The following is a 9,679-nucleotide window of genomic DNA, read 5'->3' as shown; positions in this document are numbered from 1 at the left end:
CATGTGGACCATGACAATAGTTCCATATAATGACTACTATATTGAATCAACTACCCTGGGAGAGTGAGGTAATTGTTTATAATTGGACTTTATCTCCATGCCACTTAACATTATCCTTTGAAGGCTTCCCTTTTCATTGCCTTATTTTTAATCACGGAAAAAGAAAATATTAGTACATGAAAAATACACCATTAGACAGCATTTTCACACCGATGGACTACAGAACGAAGAGTAGATTGAATATCATGAATTCATTGTCAGTCTTTTTGGAATCCACAGGCTTTAAGAAACACTGAAAGATATGGTTATCCCATTACCTATTCGGCCTTTCCCAGGTCATCCTTGCCATATAGAAAAATGAGAGCAAATCTGGGAACCAGTGGGTGCACACAGGTCAGATGGGCTACAGGGTGAAAAAGGCAGGTCTCAAATCATGTGTAGACAAGCTGTCTTTATGCAAACCATTATGCTGATTGTGCAGCTTGTGATTTCTGGGTACATTTCAGAGGATGTATGTAATAGAATATTACAATGGAAAAATATAATTAAAGTACCTTTATCATTAGAGATGCTACCGTATGGTATGGGCAGGAGAGAGATGCCCTTCCCACTCCCTGTCCTCCCACATCAATGCCTGAGGCAGGTGGGAGAGCTGGCCCTGAGGTCATAAGTGCAAGAGAGCTGCTGCCTGCCACCAGCTACAACACTCAGGAGAGCAGGCCCTGCACTTCGCATGAGCAGCACAATAGAGCCAGCTCCATTGGCAGAGCTGTGGGTAAGGCAGCCGCAAAGTTGTGAGCATAGGCGAACTGTCCCTATTACCTATCTATCATATGTTGGCATGGGTGGGGAAGAGCTGGCCCTGCGATCATAAGGGTGGGGAAGTTGCCCAGTCCCCTACCAGCTACAACCCTTGTGAGAGCAAGCCCTGCACCTCGAATGGGAAGCACAAGAGAGCCAACTCCACTGGGAGAGTTGTGGGTGAAACAACCTCGAAGTTGTGAGCAGGGGAGAGCTGTCCCTATTACCCATCTGTCACGTGGGCGGCATGGATGGGAGAGAAATGCCCTCCTCCCACTGCCCATCAACACCTGAGGCTGGTGGCAGAGCTGGCCCTGAGGTCATAAGAGCAGGAGAGCTGGCCCTGTCCCCTACCAGCCGCCACACTTGGGAGAGTGGCTCCTATGCAACAGAGTAGAGCGGGCCGTGAAGGTGTAGGTGTGGGATATCTGACTCCGGGGGCATGAAAGCAGAAAATTGGAGCCCCTGCTCACTGCTGCAAGGGGTGAACTAGATAAGGCAATGACGGGAGAGCTCACAAGGGAGAAATGGTCAGCTGACCAACCCTGCAACTACCCAGGCTCAGAACCAAGGTTATGTGTTGGCCCACTCCAACATCCACCCCATCTGTGATCTGCTGGAGCACGTGAAGGGGTCCTCCTGCAGACCCAAAGCTGCAGGATCTCCATGACACAGGGTAATAGTAGGATATCCAAGAGGAGTCTCAGTGACAGTCTAGCGTTGATAATGTAGCAGAAACCAGAGGCTTTGGACCAGACCAATGACTCTTTGCAATGAACACTTGCAAGTAAAGATGTGTGGATAAAAGCATTTACTGCATGACTCACTGTGTCACCATACAGCTTCCATGATGAGACTGATTTTCTCTTAAATTTTATTTTATTTTATTTTATTTTATTTTGTGGGGGAGGTTGCAAGGGCAGAGGGTGCATATGAAGGGACAAGAAGTGAATGTATGGTGTGAAAGAAACAAAGAATAAATAAAAAGAAAAAAGAGACACTACAACAAGAACTTCAGTTATTCTAATTTCATGCATGTATATAAAAATTTATAAATACTAACTCACTTACAGTGAGTATGTATACATATATATACTCATAAGTATACATATAACACATACATATTATGGAACTATGTATGTACAATTATATATACATACATATATATATACATATTATTCATTTCCAATGAATTTTCAAAGATAAATGCACACATTGGTGCTTTTCAGCGTATGTTATCTTTGTATGCTCATTTAGGCGTTAATTCGTAACAACTTGAATTCCCAGAATAGTAGGGACAGACTGCTGACAATCAACACAACTCAGCAGCAGGAAGCACCTATATATAAGAGTACACAAAACTTCAGCTTCCTCACTCTTCTTGTCTCATTAATGGTAACCAAATAGTCTTTACAAGATGTCAAGGAGTTCTTTCATTTTTTACTATAAAAATTGGGGGCAGATATTTATTTTATACAGTGATGGGTTTTATAAAATGATTTCCATGCAAATATATCATGTATTTTGACCTTCAATGCACGCTCCATTTTCTCTACCCTCCTTTTATTTCCATTCATCCCTCCAGATAGTTTTGCCTCTACTTTCACATCCTATTCTCGGTGCTAAGTTATGGAATCAACCTAGGTGTCAATTAACAGAGAAATGAATAAAGAACACGGGATATGTTCACACAATGGAATTTTATTTAGCTATAAAGCATAACAAAATATGTCATTTTCAGGAAAATGAGTACTGTTTCTTTAAAACATAAAACCTTTCAGAACACTTGTCAGATAAAAGATGCCTAAGTACACACTGGGTAAGCACATCCAGTGATTGTTTAGAAAAACATTAATAGGTGCTAATTGACCTCAAAAGACATCTTGGAAACGCACCAAAATGCTTTTAAGAAATGTTTTGCACACAAAGCTGACATAAGGCATAACCTGGAAAATATGAGCATGAGAATTTATGTGGGTAACTCAGAGCATGGCCTCTCATTTATAAAATGTGCAAAACTGAAATTATGCAAAATTAATGCACGGAATGAGGTTGGGCTGTATTCCGTTTTAGAAAATCCAATTCATTTTCCCTCCAAGATATGCATGTTAATAGATGCTGGCTTTCACGCAGCTACCTTAAGTACCAGTTTGCTGCTTAAGTGTACTTCAGAGATAAGGAATGCAACTGAGCTGTACAAAATGAGACAACTTTCCTCCCGTCTCTTGTGCATGATAAATGCTAAAGCAATTAGAAACCACTGTTGCATGCTACATTGGAATTTGTCAGCAACAGACAGTGCTGTGCTATGTAAATGGGGTAAACTTACACAAAGTCTTGAGAATTTAGGAAGAAGCCGCGGATTTTACCTAATAGTAAGCATTTGAGTTCATACAACTGAACTAGAAGCAATCAGCTCCTTGAGTTTTCAATCTCAGAATGTCCATTATAGGGTCTTCTATGTCACTGGCAGCATTCTGGATTGGCATTTCAACTACAAAGAGACCAAAGAAATGTTAAAATGGAAAGCAGAGTCTTAGGTATCACCAGAAAAAAAAAGTGAGGTTTATAATTTCTTCTGAATTTCCAAACTTGCAACTCCCAAGAAAATTTTCAACATTTGGCTTTTTGTATTTCATTTTCAGGGACCATATGTGTGCAGGGCCTTGAAAATGTGTTTTACTTTCGACTTCTGTATTGTTTTCACCTCTTCATCAGTAAATTAGGAAACTTGTGGATGAGCTTGCTTTTGTACTGTTTCTTTCCCTCTTATGTAATTCATGCTCATTTTAGGAAGAAGAAAAGTATTGGAGGCTGCATTTATTTATTAGAGTCACAGGTAAGCATATCAGTTACAGTGCATATAGCTCATGTACCCTGAAAATATCTCGTTTCAAAAGACAGCCAGATATTTTGGTGGGAATGTGACAACAGCATTAGGTCAACATTTAAACTTCAAACTAGTAGTTGACCCTTTTATATGCTGGAATTGGGTGGAGATACATAAGGATTTTTAGATGTGCTATAGACCACACTCTCAACAACGTCTTCACTCATTTTTCTTCCTTGGAGTAGTCATTTTAACCATGTTTTCTAGTTATCTTAATCATGTTTTCTAGAAAATAAAGTTGATAAAAGGTCTGATGGGAAATAGGATGAATTGACTGGGGAGAGGTTTTCCTAGTCAGGAGCTCATGATTCATGAAAGTCCGTGGGAAATGAGAGTGATATATAGATTTTCTCTTTCTTTTTGAGAAAGGGTCTTGTTATACAGCCAAGGCTGGCTTTGAAATAACTGCGTAGTCCAGGTTGGCTGTAATGTAATCATCCTTCTGTTCCAGCACCACCTTACTACTGCTACCGTATAGTAGCATATATAGGAACAAACATTATGGTTTTCTTTTTTCCCCCTTTGAACACTCTGAACTCTCACCAAAAATGTCTTTACTGTATCGGTTACTCAAAATATTCTTGTTTGCAAATTCAAAGAATTTCAAACAAGAGAAAGAGGTTTAACAAGAGGAGATTCAGAGGGATGAGGGAGTACAGTGGAGGAGAAAAACGAATAAGAGCAAAGTATAATAACATTTATGTTTGAAATGTCATAATGAAACCTATTACTTTATATACTAGTTTAAAAATGATTTTTTAAAAAAATCTAAAAGAAAAATTTCTACTTTCCACATGGATAATAAAGTGAAACTATACATTGTGTTACATATAGTTAATGAGAAAAAATGTCTTAATTGAAACTCCAATTGAAAAAGTTAAGTTGTAACTGAGATAAAAGATTAACACAAATATCTATAGTACAAGACACTAAAAGCTAAAGTTGTTACACAGTAATGATGTCCTCTGGAATGATTTTGACCTAATGTTGGAAGGAATATGCATTGTTTGCTGGCACAAAGTCATTCTAAGTCATGAGAGGGAAAAAGATTTAGAAAGACTTCAACCTCTGGCCAAGATAGAGAATAATTATCCTTGCACCTCAACAAGCAGACAAAACATGGAACAATGCTTTGCAAAAAATGTTGGGCTTGAACAGTAAAAGATTAGGATCTCAGAAAGATGAGAAACTTGAAGAGCCCTGGGCCTATCCTGGCTCATTGCATTTGACAGGCTGGGAGAACTGAAGAAAATTTCCTGAATTGAGGAAGCAGAAGGTCAGCTACCAATTTTACCTTTTCCAAAATTGCATTGCATTGGAGAGTTTTGAACAATTCACTCTAAAGGTAGAATGTATATTAAAAACATAATTTGAATGTATGTTGCCTAACAGAGAGACTTTGAAGTTGCAGGCAACCACACACAGAAATAGTTAAGTTACAGTAGAAAGTAAATCATGAACTCAAGCCACCAAGAGATCTAAGTGGTATGTTAATCTAAAAACGAAACAAAACAAACAAAAACAAACAAACTAATAAAATAGCCCAGACTGTGGTGATATTTTATTTGTGCTCTAACAAATAAAGCTTGCATGTAGATAAGAGGAAAAATCCAGCCACTATATTAAACATAGAGGCCAGGCACTGGTAGCATACACCTTTAATCCTGGCATTTGGGAGGCAGAGATTCATCTGGATCTCTATGAGTTCAAGGTCACACTGGGAACAGAGCCAGGCATGGTGACACATGTCTTTAATTCCAGTGCTAGTTAACCAAAGAGGTCTGGAGGTCTGTACAGACAGACAGGAAGTGATAGAGCTGGGTGGAAAGAGGAAGTAAGATGGCAGGGCACAGAAAGATTTATAGGTGTGAGTATACAGGAAGTAGCTCTCTCTTGGCTGAGAACTTCCTAGCAGTAAGAACGTGGCTGGCTTTTTTCTGCTTCTCTGATCTCTCAGTTTTCACCCCAATAATCTGGCTCTGGGTTTTTAATTAATAAGATCTTTTAAAATTTGTCTTACACCAGACTTTGGAGATAAAGTTACTACTATAAAAACTGAAAGATATTTTGAACCATAAGAAAATGTAACAATTATATATAGAGAGGCAAGTATAAATTCCCAAAATGTATGAAATAAAATGTTAGAACTGAAGTGATGAATATACAATTCAACAATAGGCATTGCAGAACATAATGCTCCTCTTTCAGTAATGGATGAAAAACAACTGGGAAGAGATCAACAAGAAAATAGAAGAGAAGCTGGAGAGTACTCAGTGGTTAAGAGCACTGAATGCACATATAGAGGACCCTGGTTCAATTCCCAACACACACATGGCAGCTAATAACCACCTGTAACTCCACTTCCAGGGGTTCCATTGCCGCCTTCTGACACCCAAGGGTACCAGGGACATGGGGGATATACACAGATACATGCAGGTAAAACACTCATTCACATAAAATTTTAAAAAAAAAATCTTTAAAAAAAGACAGCAGAGGATTTGAACAACAATGTGTTCAAACTAGGTTCAACAGATTTGTAAAAAAAAAAAAAACAAACTTATTTTTTGCTGTTATATGTAACATTATTTCCCTTTACTTTCCTACCTCTAAGCCCTCTCATATAACCATCCTTGCTCTTTTTCAAATTCATGACCTTTTTCCCCCATTAGCCATTGTTACATACACACATATATTACATACACACACATATATATGTGTGTGTATATGTATTATTGAATGGATCAAGAAACAAAATCCACTGATCTGTTGCCTAAAAGACTTTCATAGAATACTTTTCTTAGTAGCAACAGAAGACGTATTTTTCCAAAGAGTACCTGGGACATATTCTGAATGACATCATATGTTACTTAATAAAAACAAGTCACAAACATTTTCAATCTTCAATATCAAAAAATGTATATCCTCTAACTGTATTGGAATGGAATAATGGAAAATTCACAAAAGTGTGGAAAGTGTCTAACACCTCCTGCAATAACCAATGGATAAAAAAATAAATTGCCTTACTAGGAGCCATACCCTTAAAGAAAGCTGACTCTCCATCTCTCAACAGCTTTTTCAATAACTCCTCTCTTAGAAGTGGGACTCTGTGCCCCTTTTCCATGCTGGGATTTGGTCTGACTTGAGCTTGCACGGGTCTTGTGCATGTTGTTGTAACTGTCCAGCTGTATCTTGGAAATAGCTGCATTTCAGTATCCACCACCTCACTCTTACAATATTGCTGCAATGATCCCTGAAAGTTTGGAGTTCTAGGGTTGGGATATAAATGTCTGGTTAAGTGTGAACACTCTACCATCTCTTATTCTGCCATTGGAATACCATACATTCAGGAGTACCTATAGTTAATACAAATTAGACTTGTTTTTTAAAAAGAAGATGCAAAATTGGGTGGGCTAGAGAAGGGAAATTGGATCTGGGATGAGTTGGGGGAAGGGGCTGAATATATCAAAATATATTGGACTAAATTCTCAAAGAATGTTTTTAAAAAATGAGAGAAAAAAATAGAATAAGATGCCACTTTAAAGTAAATAGAAATCTACCAATACTTACAGGGCATAGATAGACAGCATTTAGAGGGAATTTTATTCGCAAAAATGTTTATATTCAAAATCAGAAAGAGCAGATGAGATAATGGCTCAGCTGATAATAGCACTTGCTGCCAAGCCTGAGGATTTGAACTCCATCCCCTGCAGCCCACATGGTAGAGAGATCAGAATTCTTTAAATTGTCCTCTATCTGCATGTGTGTATCAGAGTGATCATATTCTTGCTTTCCCACTTTCCAAATATTTATTTTATTTTTTTAAATTTTATTTTTCTTTATTAAGAAATTTTCTACTCACTCTTCATGCTATCCACAGACCCTCCCTCCTCCCTCTTCCCATCCCCAGCACTCTTTCCCAAGCCACCCCACATCTCCACATCCCCCAAATCGAGGTGTCCCATGGGGAGTTAGCAGAGCCCAAGTCACTGAGTCTAGGTAGGTCCAAGCCCTTCCCACTGCACTAAGGCTGTGCAAGGCATCATACCACAGGCACCAGATTCCCAGAAGCCTGCCCATGCACCAGGGACAGATCCAGATCCCCTGCCTGGGTGCACCCCGCCCCAGCAGTTCGAGCCAAATAACCATCTTCGGTGTCCAGAGGGCCTAGTCCAGACCCATGGGGGCTCCACAGCCACCAGTCCACAGTTCTCGTGTTTCCACTAGTGTGGTCCGGGTGATCATATTCTTAAGGAAAAAAAAAAAAAAGATGGGACAGAGAGATGCATTAATACTTAAAAACATTTGCTGCTCTTCAGAGGACCTAAGTTCAGTTCCCAGCACCCAGGTCTGGTGGCTCACAATTGCTGTAGCCCCTGTAACTACAGTTTCAGGAGATCTGACACCCTACCTTGGTCTCTGTGGGCATGCACACAAGTGGTATATATTTCCATACATACACATACAAAAACAAATAAATAAAATAAATAAAAATCAATCTTTAAGAAATGATGAAAAGGCAGAAAGAGTTCCAATCAGTAACCTAAGCTTTACCCAAGAATTAGTAACGAAAAACAATCTAAACTGAAAATAAGCAGAAGAAAATAGTAAAATGTAGAGAAGAACCCAATGGTGTGGACAGTAGATAACAGGGAGAAATAATAAAACTGGAAGTTGATTCTTGAGAAAAATCAACAAAATTGATACACCCCTGTTAAAATTAGCAATGAAGGAAATGTTAACCTTAAAGAAATAGCAATGGCTGCAGAAGAACACTATGAAAGATTGCATGCAAATCAATTAAATGCATTAGATAAAATAAGCTAAATCAGAGGAAATAAACTGCCAAAATTGACACAAGTAAATGGAAACTACATAGATGTAATAAATATTCAATCAAGGAAATATATAAAAAGAATGAAATTTGTAAAGGAAGAAATAAAACTAGGTCTGTTTGCATATAATACTACCTTACATAAAGAAGACCTTAAGGAATTCAGGAAAATATTACCAGAGCTAATAATGTATTGACTAAAGTTTCAAAAACATTGTTAATACATGAGAGAGAGAGAAGAGACTTGTATTCTTAAACAGTAGCAATGAAAAATCTGTAAAATTTTTATATAGACATGGACACAATTTGATGAAGAAGTTCTTTTCAACAAATGCAGTTGGGATGACTGGGTAGTTTATGTAAAAGAAGTTAGACCCTTGTCTCACACAATGTATTCTTATGCAGCACAAAAAAGGAATGAAGCGCTGGCACATGCTCTAATGCGAATGAAGCATGAAAACATATGCTAAATGCAAGAAACCAGGTGAGAAAGATCGAGTATTGTATGACTCTCTTCATATGCAACATCCAGAATTAGTAAATCCATAGGAACAGAAAGGAGATTAGTGGCTATCGGGATCTTTAGAGAAGACTTACGACTGCTTAAGGGATATGTGGTTATTTTGGGGGGTTAGGAAAATGTTTTGGAAGTAGATAGAGATGGTGATTGGGAAACTTTGTGAATGTAGTAAACACTGCTTAAATTATTTCTCTTAAAATACTTATTGTAAAGATCAAAGAATTGAACTATTATTGCATGGTACAACACTGATGCAGTTTTGAGCACATGACAGTAAATTATGGAAGTCAAACGATCATATAGTGTATGATTGTATCTCTATAAAATGTCTGGGATAGACAGATCTGTAAAGACAGATGTACATTAGTGGGTTCATAGAGTTGAAGGAGAATGGGCTGGGGAAACAATAATAGCTAATAGGCATGAAGATTTTTGGGCAGGTGTTCAAAATGTTCTGGAATTAGATTGTAATGATAATTGAAGCTTAAGAATATGGTAAAACTATTAAATAATTAAAATAATATCTATATAATTTGAGTTCTATATGACAAGAGGATATACTACTTAAGCAAAACAATATGACAATGCTCTGTGGGCTTATAATGCATAAGAAATATATAGAGCCGGGCGGTGGTGG

Source organism: Peromyscus leucopus, chromosome X, assembly GCF_004664715.2.
Source record: "Peromyscus leucopus breed LL Stock chromosome X, UCI_PerLeu_2.1, whole genome shotgun sequence".
Lineage (NCBI taxonomy): Eukaryota > Metazoa > Chordata > Mammalia > Rodentia > Cricetidae > Peromyscus > Peromyscus leucopus.
This window is presented reverse-complemented; position numbering follows the sequence as displayed.